Genomic DNA, 14,590 nt, shown 5'->3' on the forward strand with positions numbered 1-14,590 from the left:
GGTTTTTAGCTGAATGCTGTACATCATGGAGGTGTATCACTTTGGCCATATTGGAGTATGGATAAACAGATAATGATAGTCAGAATGTATGGGGGTGATTATTTTATTTACTGATTTTGACCATGGGATTTCTATATCAGACTTTAATTGTAGTTTTCAGGGTTGCTCACAACAGTGTAATTTAAACAATGAGAACAGAAATACATTTCAAAACAAATAGCTAAAAGTTTTTTAAAAGCTTGGGAGAATGGGAATAGTCTTTGTCTGGCATCAGCAAAGCATAAGAGATAATGTCCTTGAGTGAAGACTGCTAAACTGCTATGGTTATGACACATGCAGGTGATGTCATCATGCAAATATTTGCATATATGAATCCTGATATCTGACATAAATTGTGGCATTTGCATGATGACATCATTCCACACATTTCACCCTTTATCTTCTCCACTCCCCCACCCTGATCAATGCCCACAGGTTAAAATTTTAACACTGTATCCTTTTTATGGTCTGTTCTATACAATTTGCAATTGTGTGTTGACAGTTCCTGCTACTCCACCTGAGAGATTTCATAGCACACTCCCAATGAGCATCATTTAAATGCTACAGATATTATTGTAAGATTTAAGTTCTTGGGAAGATAAAATTTTATGAAATATTTCAAGGTATATTGTCTATACTGTCTATACTATACTGTCTATACTGCATGTCAGTATGGCTTTTTTTCTATTCCTGAATAAGCTGATAAAAGCTTCCTATGTGGGTTAAAAGCAACATAGTGGAAGATGGAATTATTGGTAAGGTTTGTACAAGGATGAGAAATACTGAGGTACTGCTTCTTTTGAGAGAAGAAAATCTGTGCTTGGCTTAGTTTATTGATTCATCAGGAAAAATGTATATTGGGACAGCCAATGAATGGCTCTTGATTTGTGCAAAGTTTTTATAATAATTAGGGATTGTGGTTGAGCTTTCTTTATTAATTTACCAGCATTTCATATAAAAACGTCCAGACTAAGAAAACCAATCACTTAAAACAAAAACAATGACATGGAACTCCCTGCCTTTGATAATGGGAGTGGGATCTTCAGAGGTTCAGGTCCACAATTGCTCCTTACCAAAATTCTGGATTCAGATTTATGTTATTGGAACTTATTTTTTTTAATGGTTTGCAATTTTATAATTTGATCATGTATTATTTTAACCTTTGTGGACAGTTGGGTCTTTTGAAAAAGATATATTCTTTAGATATATTTACATTAGTAATAATATTTCTTCCCAGCTTATCATCTTATTGGTTGTATTGGTTAGGGCTGATAAGAATAAGAGTCTAATAACACTAAGATACCAAACTTTTGCCCAATTCTGGTCTTCACTCTCTTATTCCACAGCTTTCTCTGGAATATCCTCATCAAATTGCTGAAAGTCCTCTTCAATTTAAATGCTGTTCCACTTAGCTACTGTTGGAATATTTTTGCTCATTTGAGATACACCAATCAGGGTCTGGTGCAAAAGACATGCATTTTGGATTTAAGAATTCTGAACTGAGGATGTATTTCAAGTATCAAAGCTTTGTTCATTTCAGCAGTATAATTTAGGCTGGGATGTTGGGGGAGTCATTTTATTATGATAGTTAAGTTACTGGGGTCAGAAGACTTGATTACGGAATTATTTACAGGCCTGGTTCAACTTTCTGCCCATCCTTGCCCTAACTAATATCCCCACCCACTGATCATCTCAAAGGATGGGAAGTTGGGCAAAGCCATGTTATAGATTGGAGGCAAAGGTGCAGGTCAAGCGCACGAGTTGGGGGAGGCTGAGGAAGGGCCAGCACAGGCTGCGTGCAAGTTGGGGAGGGCTGGTGCAGGTTATGCACAGACAGGGAGGTGCTGCAGGCAGGAGAAAAAGCAGGAGCGACTTATTGGAGCAACTTGTGACCTTCCCTGCTGGTTTCCCCATTGACTTTGCTTGCGGGAAGCCGGCAGGGGAGGTTGCATATGGTGATAATGTGTCCGTGGCTCCCTGCGATGTTGCAATCTGCATGGGTGGTGTTGCAACAGTTGGAAGTTCGAGGATTGGTCATACGTCCATTTTTTCAGTGCTGCTGTAACTTTGAATGGTCACTGAACAAATGGACGTAAGCCGAGGACTACCTGTAAATCACCATCTGGTTTGTTAAACATAAATTATCTTTTCCATATTTATTTTTGTTCCTTCTTTCCTTTCTTGCTTTCTTCTGTCCATGCATCTGTTCTGGATGTAGTAGTAAAATAAATTCTAACACAATTAAAGTAGTAAAATAAATTCTAACACAATTAAAGCACATATTGAGACTAGCTTGAAAAAGCAGAAAATAGAGACATCCAATGTCCACTTTATTATTTACTATATTGATTTATATAGCTGACTATCTTGTAATCACAACTCATGTTAAATCAGATTTGTGAAAAACTTTGAAAGCTTCAGTTTGTTTGCAATCCAGACTGGCTAAACAAATAAATTGCTTCTGGGGCTTGTTTGTTGTGGCATGTGAATAGGGATCCTTGGCTAGACTTTCTGGAATAGAAGCCAAGAATAAATCAGGAATAAGTCAAGAATTCTAATTCTGGATTCCTAAGAAGAAACAGATCAGAGATCATGGTTTGGATCCCATACTAAACAAATACAGTAATGGAAAGACCTGGACTTGTTTGATGCTTTTGCTGGCAGAAAGCAACATATATTGACAATAGATACACTAATCAGAATTCTTTCTAGTTCTGTAGCAAGTGAACATGATCCATATCTTCCTGTTAATCCAGCTTGGCTCATCTTAATGAGAAAGGCCAAAAGCTAGTAGAATGAGATCTTGCAATTCTTCATAAAAGCAGTAAAAAATGTCAGTACCATAGCTTGAAGGGCCCTTTCTTGTAAAAGCCCCCCATCCTTAGTGTTAGTCTTTCACCTAACTGAGGGAAAATGAAGCAAGATCTGATTTGAAACAGAACTGGGGTGAAAGCTAACAGAGTGAGGTGCTATTTCTAAGTCATACGGGTCCTAGCATATGAAGACCTTTCATTTTAAATTAGTCCTTTTGACTGGATTTCTTTGTGATGCCCAAACTATAGAAATCCCTTCTGGGGGGATACTAGCATGATCTTACTCAATTAGACTTGTTTGGGTGTTATTCAAAATATTCCTGTCCCTTCTTTTTAAATTCAGAGACTTTTCAAAGCAACATCAAGTATTAACAAACAGTGGACTTCCTGTGAATGCCATTGCGAGCTGACGTCTTGCTGGCTAGTAAGACAGTTTTTGTGAGGGAAATTGTAGTTGGATGTTGGATCTGGGCTGGCATAATCTCTCCAGATCAAAGGAGAGATTGTTGAGATCATCCATGTGACTCCAGACAGCTGCTACTCATGAGTAAACCGTGGAAAATGTTTTATGGTCAATGTATGAGTGTCGTGGCTGGGAGTTAGGATTACGTCAAGGTCGCACTCACAAAGCAGCCTTATGGACACTAAGCTCAACTGAGCCTTATATCTTAATCGCTTTTTTGGATTAATTTTTCATGTGTTGTATATTGGAGAGATTAAGGCCCTTCGGACTGGCAAGGTTTTACTGTATTCATCAGGTGATTCTCTGCCTGCTTAAAAGATGATGCTGTAAAATTGATCTTAAACATCTTTAAAATATATGGGTTTTTTGGACTATGCAGCAAAAGGGTGCTTAGTATATGGATTTTGGAAAGTTAATAATGGATTAAGGGGCCAGATAAATTTGGAATTATAGTTTTGAATTTATTATAAGATAACTTCTCATGGGAAAATGGTGATTACTTTTGTTACTTTATGATAAGGAGACCTTGAAGGTTGGACATTACAAGGAGCCAGAGGACAAAGAAAATGGAGCAGAAATCCTCAGTGCAAACTTTTAAATATCTCTCAGCCAAGTTATTGGATAGAATGGATCAGTTGCTTAAGAAACTGGACAGAACATGCTTTAATGAAGTTGTAAAAACAAGAACAGGTTGTAATGGATGCTTATAAAATTAATTTGAAGGAGGACATAAATGTAATGCAAATGGATCCATTTGATGATTTATCCCCTAAAGGAGAGATATCAAACCAGGAAATTGATCTGGATAATTTTTTTTGTTCTGGATATATTTTTAGAAGTGACAAACAAAAGGATAAACTTTATCTAACGGACATGCAAAAACAATCTGTTAGAGTTCTGAAGGATTTTTGTTTGGATACACAGATGATCAGCAAATTACCTCTGGGAATTTTTTTTGAAGGGGTTAAAGAATAATTTTAAAAATTCAGGGAAGGTTTATAAGGTTGGTTTGCTTGATCAGGGCTAAAAGAGGAAAATAGTTATATCTGGCTGTCCTTACTGGACTTCTGCTGACAAAGAATGATTGATGAAGCATTTAGATTTTGGTTTTTTGTTATTTAAGAGATCAGTTATGGGGAGAAGAGAGATTATGTTTTATTTAGAGATGGTGATAAGCTTTCAAAACTGTTTTTACCTGCTGGGATGAAGGGGAAGTTCCTTTTTCCTTTTTCCTTTTTTTTTTTTCTTTTCCACACTCCCCCCTCCCCTTTTTGTGTTTTTCTGTTTGTATTTTTTGTAGTTTGTATTGACTTTTATTCTTTTCATTTATAATTCTTAATAAAATTATTTGAAGTAATACCAAACAGTAATACAAACAGTAATGGAGTGTAATAAAATAAGAGATCCTAAACAGCCATAAATAGTACATTGTGGAACAATGGTGACTGTACAAATAAACATGATAGTTTGATAAAGTCTGGGTAAAGTCTGCATCTGAAATTAAATAAGTATCCCTGGGGAAGGATATTTTATAGCTGGAATACCACTATAGAAAGAGTATTTTGGTCATCACCTAATTAAAGAATGATAAAAGAAAGCCTCTGAAGATAAGTTCATTTTAAAATCAAAATTTTGATGTAAGTTTTCTCTAACAGCAGGAATCTGGTCAGACCCAAAGTGAATTGTTGTTACTTTGCTGTAAGAAGTATTATTTTTAGCAAATCTTTCTCCTAAGCTCTTTCTGTTGTAGAGAATATAATGGGGGGAAATGACCAGTGTCCTCCACTGATCCATCCTTGCTCTCCTCCACATCATCAGACTAGTGATAGGGCATATCTCCCGTTTTAATGTAGGGAAGGCATGTCCTTTACAACTGAGCTGTGATCCTTCCACTACTGTCCCTTTGTATATTTACAGTGTGTGTATATGTCTGACTCTACAAAGACACTCAGTGCTTTAAAGAGTACATAGACACCATTAGCAGCTGCTGGGGTTTGATGGGTGGTCAGCATGGCCTGGCAGGGTCTCAAGCAGGAATGTTTCTGCCCTACTGGGGGAGCCAAAAGATTGAACCTGTGATCTTTGGCATGGAAAATAAGAGTTCAGCCACTGAGTTGTGACTTCTCCCAGCATGGACAAAGGTCCCCTAGAGTCGTTGGGAGCCAGGCGGCATATAAATCTAATACAGGATGATGATGATGATGATGATGATGATGATGATGATGATGATGATGATGATCCTTCACTAATGTGTAAAGAAGGACTGCATTTCATACTGAATATTGTAGGTGGAAAAAATGAAAGAGAGAGACAAAGTAGTTTCCTTACAAAGGTCATGTGGTGAATTTGTGGCAAATCTAAGTATTAAAGCAGAGTTTCTTAGTTGGTCTACTCTATTGTGAAAAAAGTTGGTCTAGCAAAGTGCAATGTTGTCATACGTAGTTAATAGTGTGGTTTTTAAATATTCAGCATATTTCATAGCAATCTTCTTGGTAGCTCCTGTTGGTGGCCTAATATGATTTCTCCCTCCTGACAGGCAACCTGCAGATTAGGACCACCAGAAATTTATTGCTAAGCCCCTTGTTACTCTGTGACAGACCTTAGGGTACATACTCCTCTATCTAGAAGCACATTTTGATGTTTGTTTAGTATATTAGTTGGGTACTTATTTATTTGTTGGATTCATATCCCGGCTTTCCTTCAGAAGCAAAAGGGAGCATACATAACACTCTGTCCTCCAGTTTTCCTCACAGCAACAACCCTATAAGGTAGGCTGGGCTGAGAGAAAGTGACTGGCCCATCTCCAGCTTATGTGTAAGAGCCATCTTCGTTCCTACTCAGGGGGATTTTACCTCTTTCCTAGAGTTTAAGATTTCTCATTTAAGCTTGTGTCTCATTGGGAGGATTCTCCCTTGTTTATACTATTATAGATTGGCCGTTTTCAGTGAAATCAAGCAAGAGACCATGGTGACAGTGCCGTTCCCATAGCAACCCATTCTCTGTATCTGCTACCAAAGAGTAACCCTCTCCAGGCCCTCAGTAAAAATCCACTTAATAATCAAGTTATTTTCATTCAGAGCAATTCCCAAAATAAAATTAGAACTTGCTTTTGGAACAAAAACTTCATGAAGATGGCTAACTGAATACAATAAAACCTCAGTTTGGCAGAGCATTTCTTTTCTTTTCGATGTAGCTTGTCTTCTCTTGTGGGCCTGTGCTAAGTTGGACTGCAGTGATGGGCCCACCATTGTATGTAAGTGGAACAGATAGGATATGCTGAACCCAACATCCCCTCTTAGATGGAGCACAGCGGAAGGTCAGATTTAGTTTGAAGGAGACAGTTTCTAAAATAACTGGGAGCCAAGCCACGTACGACTATATAGGTTAAAACTTATACTTTGAATTGTATTTAAAAAATCTATTGGTAACCAGTGCAATGCCCACAATATGAGTCCAATCCTGTTAAAACAGCCCTTACCAACCAGAAAGTGAACTGATATTTTGGGCCAACAGTAGTTTCCAGATAGTCTTCAAAGGCAACTCCAAGTTACATCAAGAACTGAATTGTATCTTGGCTGTTCTCAGCATTCTCACCTCATCAGTAATCTGGCCAATTAACAAAGACAGGAGACCTAATTAGTCTGACAGGCTTCATCTTTAAACATCATAAACTGGTCCCTAGAGAACTAAAATAAAGGTGTACCAAGATCTTTCTTTCTGATATAATTTGAATTATCTAACATGTCTGCAGTTTTCTGCAGTTTAAAACTGCAGAAACAATTCATTCTTAGCCCAAAGAGTGGGCTTTGAACCTTTGGTTATCTATAATTAGAAAATACTTTTTTCTGACATGAAATTTAACTCTATATTTGATTTTCAGAAAAAAATGTGTGTGCAGAGTTAAACTTCTAGAGATCAGCCAGTTCCCTGTACATGCATACATGTGTACGCACACACATGTGTACACAGAGATAAGGCTAATTTCACACAGAATTTTGGAGACTGGGTAGAAGAAAATTATTTAAAATTGTACAGGTGAGGCATATAAAGGGGAGAATTGGTAGAAGGAGAGAGGTTAAGCCCTTTAATTCTTCCTATAAATGTTCCTTGTCCTGCATTAATGTTGGCAACAACATTTTTCCTGTGGATTATGAGTAATTATGGTAAAATTTAGCGTGGGTGAGATCTGAAAGCAGAAAGCTGTTTTCCAAAAGAGGTCAGTAGGTCTTTTGTTGGCCTAGTGTAAACACACAGCAGAATAAAATCCTAAAATCTGATGCAACAGAATGAACCACATTAAGAAAGATTGCAGATTGATGCCAGTTTGGAATGTTGCTTCCCAACATACAGCATGGTGTGCAATGTGTCATTCCTTCATAGACAGACAGATGACCGACAGATAGGCCTGTGTTGCCTCCAATATAAAAAACTACTGCACAAGGTATCTCTATCAATTTGGGTTAGGTCTATAGTGGCAGGCATAAACTAGTCTTCCCCCCGCTTTTTTTCCCACTGAAACCTTCTGTCCTTTCTCTTCTTTTTTTCCCTTTTATTGTAATATTATAAATCTTGATATATTGTATTATTTCAATGCAGATTTCAATACAGTAATGTTTATATAATATGATTAAAATTATTAACATTCTTTTATTTAAAAAGCTTAAGGTATTGAAAATAAAAATAAAAAAGTAAAAATTCTATCAGTATTAATTGCCATTTAAGATGTCAATGTTACAAGCATAAGATTATTTAACTTTTCATCCAAAGTTGAGTATAAAATAAAAAAGAACCCCTTCAATTCACATCAAAGTATTAGTTATATAATAATAGTTTCAGTGTTGAACTAATTACTTAATATTAAGTTCTCCATTGTATTGTTACTTAATGTGTATGTGTGTGTGTGTATGTATGTATATATGTGTGTGTGTGTGTGTGTGTGTATGTATGTATGTACGCATGTTTATATGTTGACAGTATTGGAAAAAAATCTTACCAGGTTCGTTTCTGAGCCAGGAATAAAATGCACAGGCAGTTGCTTGAATCAGAGGTGAGGTTTATTTCCAAGAGCGTAATGTACACACTGAGCTGGTGGCTGCATTGAGACCTCCCCATAAGCTGCACTCAAAATTATATAGGGAAACCTTGTTAGTATTCCTCGAAAGCATGTGAAAGTGCACCCTTTAGGAATTCTGAGAAAATGCACTTAGCTAGTGTTCCAAGAGGGAGCACTCTATAGTCAGGGACCCCGCTGAGTTGTGTTTTCTCCTTGTTTAGCATTGTATACAGGAATATACACCTGAAAAGACGGGTGCTTCCTGTAGGCTGGCACTTCCCGCTGCATTTTAATCTTTGTGTTGAACTCTTTCTAACTGTAATTTTTAACTTTTTGCCCTGGCTACGCTGTATGAAAGGAAGAAGACAGTATGGTGGGAGGAAGATTTCCTTCCCACAATAAAAAGAAATAAAAGATAAATGAAGCAAATCTAACAAAAGTTAAAATATCTAAAAAGCAGAGAGAGAGAAAAAAAAGAAAAAGTGAAGTACAATAATAATAATTTTAAAAAATTATTGATCTCTGTCCCCCTTTTTATACATTTGCTAATTTGCGATATTTGTAAGCATTCTGGCCCCCTTAAAAGCCAGACTATAAATGGTTATATTTATCATGCTACTTGATGTGTTGTATGCAGGGGAACTATTCTTGCTTAAATTTATTTAAACTTCTATTGTGTATATATACTGTTAGTTTTCCCATCGCTGTGTATTTTCCAAGTATAAGTTCCCAATCAGATAATTGTCAGGATTGTGTTTTTCTTCTAGTGTTAAGCAAAGCTTATTCTTGCTGTTGTAAGCACAGACCTTATTAAATTATTATATTTCTTGTTAATTTTTTCTGAGATTAATAAGAACAGTTGTGGTTTCATTTCAAATTTAAATTCCAAAATTTTCTACATTATACTATGTATATCTTTCCAATACTTCTGAGTTCTTTTATATGTTCATCACATATGATGAAATGTTCCTTCTATTTCATAGCATTTCCAACATTTTTTTACAGTGTGATTTGTCCATCTTAGAAATTATTAATGGTGTTATATACCATTTATAAAACATTTTGTACCAATTTACCTTTAAGTTATAACTTGGTGCAAATTTTATAGATTTAGTTCATAATGCTCCCCATTGTTTTTTGAAATTTTGCATCTGTTTTGTCATCCAGTTTTTTTGTTTGTTCCATCCTTTCTCTTCTGATTTTGCACAAGTAAGTAACAGTTTTGGTGATAAGTTTGATCAATATAAGAATCAGATTTCTCAGCAAGACAGCAACATGCGGGGAAATGTTTAAACCTCCCTCTCCTGTACTGAAATCCTGATCAGTATTGGGGAATGGGAAATATAATTGTGTTTTGTAAGGAAAAGAAGTGGTATTCAAGGATGCTGTTAAGTAAAATCTAGTTTAATTTCATAGGTAAAATAGAAGTGACTCCAGTGCCTTAAGATCAAGACACATTCTAGCCCCCCTTGGAGAAGGAATAATGGAAAATAAGCAGTTATGTCTCAGTTTGGTTTCAGAATGCAACATTTTTAGTGCAGAATATTTTGGCTGTAGGCTTGTAAATACGAATGTAAACAGCAGTGTGCCAAGATACTGCAAGATTCAACACAACATTTTCATTTCCCAACCTCATACTGGTTGGGAACATATAACTGGTTGGGAACAGTAAAACATATCTGGTTTACTTGGGCTGGCAGAGCTTAAGAGAAAAGAAGACTATTAGAAAGAGGTGATTCCTTCCCTCTTTTTAAGAAAATAAGATGTTTATGTTTTCTTTTCATCCCACAATTTCAATCATATCTGTCCACTTCGTGTAATTGAACCTTGATGTAAGATGGAGTCACTATGGCAACCCATTTCCAAGACAGCAAAAGGCAAATATTTCCAGACAAGTCTGTTGGTATCAGAAAAAATATACAGAGAGCAACAAGGAAAGGTTTCTTTGTTGTCCAGGCACAGAGGTGAGCTTTCTCTATACAACAGATCGATCCTGTCTCTCCTCAATTTTCATTGAATATTGTAAAAGCTTGTGGCTAAAGGTCTGATTCTAAGGCAAGCGAGCAAAGAGAATAAAGACAGGAACACCTCTCATATATAGGTTGGTTAGAACAGTTGATTTGTTTGTTTGGACTTTATATGTGGGACTTGAGAGAATATGTTGAAATGTAGAGGCCACCTTTCTGAGTTGCAATTTGGCAGTCTTCTTCTATTAGAATGCTCCATTCTGGCTTCCCTTCCTCCCCCCATTGTCATAGAGACTCATAGAGTTGGAATGGGCCATTTAAGCCACTGAAACTAATCTACTGCTTCATGCTGGTGTCCAAGTAAAAGCATCTCCAACAGAGGCAGTCTAGGCTTTGCTGAACTCATCCAATGAAGGGGACCCCATCACTTCTAATAATTCCACTGTCAATTTTTTTTTTTTGGACAAAACTTTTTTTTTTGTTTCTTTCACTAACCTGAGCTTATACATACAGTAGCTTTGCTAACACTGTCTCTACAAATTTGGTTTACTTGTATACTCTTATTGTAACCCTGCTTCTCTTTACACTTCCTATATGTATCCTTTTTATTTTTTATTTTTATTTTTCCTCACTGGAGAACTTCCCCCTGACACTTTACTCCCTCCCTTCCAACACTCATACTTGTTTTTCCTGGGCTGCATTGGTTTATTTTTTCCTAGTTATCCTAGCTTTTTGGTATTGCAGCAAATGAATTCCTTCCATGTTTCTGAGCATTTCGAAGCCTTTCTTTTCTCCATCAGTGGTACTGCTTTTTCTACATAACTCTCAGCATTCATATGTCATTATCTCTTAGAAGGAATTATACAACCTAGTGGGTCCAAAAGGATTTCTGTTCACAGTATTGAGGCTGGCACAAAACTTAAGAGTACCCTCAATTTATAGCATTTATTATTAGTTTTAGAAGAAGTCTGGTTTTGCTAGAGTTTAGTGCCAAGAGCTGGCTGCAGTTCAGAACAAACACCCATACTTGATCATCATTGACCAGCCTAATTTAAATTAGGTAGCATTAATTACATTTTCAGCTGCACTATCAGTCTTTTAGAAGTGCATGTTTGTTCCTGGAACTGCAGATTTTGTGTTTGAGTGCACATTTAATTTTAAAAAGTCCATGGTAGCATCAGAGAACAGATCTATCATTTTTGGTAGTTTCACTAAGCTGAGTAAAAGGGAGGACAGAACAGACAGAAACCAAAGAGAAAGCTTATAAAAAGTCAACAGGATAATTCCAGATAAAAGATATAGAAATCAAATTGACTATATTATTGCTAAAAGGGTTGGACTTTGGAGAAGCAAGATAGGAAGAGTACTGACGCCTTTGAACTTTGGTGTTGGAGAATACTCCTCAGAATACCATGGACAGCCAAAAACCCCACATCAATGGATCATCAAACAAATCAATCCAGAGTTCTTCCTTGAGGCACAAATGATCAGGCTCAAGTTATCCTACTTCGGACACATCATGCAGTTACAGTGGTAATGGGTGCAATGTTGGAAGACCTGAAAGACCAGGTTAGGGACAGATCATCATGGAGAAAATCTATCTATGTGGTCGCTAGGAGTCAAAAACGACTTGATGGCAACCAAGATTTAGTGACTTGCAACCTGGTTATCAGTTCTATCAAAATATTTGACATCAAATATGTCAAACTCTTTTTTTCTCAATGGATAAACCCAGGATATGGATGGACTCAATTACAGTGGCAATGTGTTCATTGTTGGAAGACCCAAAGGACCAGGTTTGGAACAGATCCTCTTGAAAAAAAATCTATATGTGTGGTCACTAAGAGTTGTCACTGACTTGATGTTATATAATCAGTCAAACCCAGGATCCAGATAATATCTTTCTCCTTGAGGCTAAAATCCTCGACTGTGAGATGAAATCCCAATGAGCTATTAAAGTTGGTGATGTATCAGTGCCTGGATAACAGCAATAGACTGAAAGATAGAAAATAAACTCAATCTTAATCCAGGTGAAGTGAAGGTGTTTCTAGTTAGTCTAAAAGCAGATCAGAGAATAAATATCCAAACCAAGTATTCCCTGTGGGGCTTTCTTAGTTTATTATATCTGTTTTACTCTGGCAGTTAGTTAGTTAAGTTCTGTGGAGTTTTTATTTATTCTTAATCACCCAGAGTCACTATGTTGAGATGGGCCGAGATATCTCCCTCATCCCCATATCATCTTTCTTCTATTCCAGATACCAGTATATTCTGAACTACTGATGTATCCATTGAGAATCAAGTGGTAGACCTAATGTATCCATTTCTTAAGATTACATCTATTAATCATCAAAAATCTGGTTCCAAAGCTGCTCAATTGCTTCTAAATCCTTTTCAGTCCTAAAGTCTGTTCCCATCACTATTCCATCATGTTTGGCTACATTCCTTGTCCTTTCCCTCTAGGGTGGAAGGAGGCAGGGTGTGGGCAATATCAAGATTGTCAAGAGTTGCCTTTCTTGATGGAGATTTGCACACTGAACAAATTGTTCCCAGAGCCACCCTGTCCATTCCCCAGTTAAGAAAGATTCCTGTCCATTTGCTTGATGTATGTGCCTTCCCTAGTGGGTGAAGGTACTTACTGGAAACAATCTGCACAAGGTCAAGCAAAAAACAAAGATTCCACACTTCATTGTGGAAGAGAGCTCAGAGGGAAGTAGCTATCCTCCTGCATAGCAAAATAGATGATGCCAGGCATTTATCAGGGTGAGATATAGTGGGCCTAGATCTGATCTGATTACTTGGTGAAATCCAGTTCAGAAATTTTAAACTCACTAGTTCTGCAACATTTTAGGAATCAACCTTACATTACTTCATTTAGCTACCCCATTAATATGGCAGTTGTGTTCTGCACCAGCTATATGTTGGAAATATATTTAGGGATAGTTCCACGTAGAATGCATTGCAGTAAACAGTGTTGTTATTTGTGCATTTAAAGCATGCATCAGTGAGGCTGGCCATTCCAATCAAAATATGTTTTTAAGATTTAGGACCCAGAGTAATAATACTGGAAAAACTGAGAAAATATAATATGGTAGTACATTTCCTAAATGTGTTTGTATGGAAACCTACTCTCAAATAATATATCATAATTCAAATAAACACAAAAAACCATCCAGTTATGATAAGCTTTTGGTGTGGATGGTGCCCTTTCTATTATGTTGATTTATAGTGGCTTTATTTTTTCTATTTTATAAATCATATTTGTGTTATTAGAAGTAGGGAAGTATAAAAATGTCATAATAAATAAAATTATTTGTAGTGCAAATTGTATTTAATTTACCTATCAACTAATGATCATCTGAGGGCTGTATTTTCTCTTTTAAAAACTGGAACATACCTTGGTAAAATTATCCCTTAAACTCTAAAACAGATGTTACTTCCATACTGTACTTGGGCAGCTATTTACTGTCACCAGTGGAGACACACTGTCTCTCCTCACACCAGTCTCTGTAGCTTCTCTTTCACTGGATGGAGATAGGGCTTTTGCCATTCAGTGATTGAGACAAAACTTACTCTGCAGTGGTCGGCATGGTAACTTTAAGTACCAGTTTCCTCTTACGATAAAGAAAAGAATGTTAGAGTCAATATGTTGACTCTGTGCTCATGAGCACCAAGCAGCTTTGAATGAGCAGATCAGCTCTTGAGGGGACTAAGGGTACGTGTTTGCCTGCTGGATATTCTTACGTGACAGTGTTTTAAGACTGGAATGAAGTGCAAATGATTTAAAATGGTTGAATATTAAGAACATATTTTATTGCTATGGCTCTTAGGGTTGATGTGATTGGCAACATCTAACCCAACGGTATTTCAGAAGTGGAAATCCCAGACAGTCTAGTAGCATGGGGTAATATCTAAATGCAAATTCTTTTGCATGGTAGAATTTTTGGTGACTTATGCAACATAGAAAAAATTCTACTTTCTATTTGTTGTCTCAGCTTACCTTGTGATAAGGCCACTTCTATAGGAGTGGCACAGAGATAATGCTAGTCTTGATGCTGATTACCATCAGATAGAGTTTCCAAGCATTTGCATGCAATTCCAGTCATTCATATGTGCAGAACTACTTAGCTCGTAATCTTTCTCTAAAAATATGAATCTTCCACAGAACAATTGATATTCATTATTGAACTGGCACAAAGAAGATCGTAGAGGAGAAACCGAAGTAGGCCCTGATCTTGCAAAGCCCTCCCTTCACAGA

At 36.7% G+C, this 14,590-nt stretch overlaps 1 protein-coding gene across 2 annotated transcripts in view; it reads left to right on the forward strand.

Annotated features, from left to right (window-relative positions):
• Positions 1 to 14,590, forward strand: part of ADCY3 (adenylate cyclase 3) — a 105,838-nt gene that overhangs the window by 41,176 nt on the left and 50,072 nt on the right. The gene's annotated exons all lie outside the window — the stretch shown is intronic.

This window comes from Python bivittatus, unplaced genomic scaffold (genome assembly GCF_059951505.1).
Source record: "Python bivittatus isolate LINGU-HERP-01145 unplaced genomic scaffold, Pbiv_v1 ctg000690_np1212, whole genome shotgun sequence".
NCBI classification, from domain to species: Eukaryota; Metazoa; Chordata; class Lepidosauria; order Squamata; family Pythonidae; genus Python; species Python bivittatus.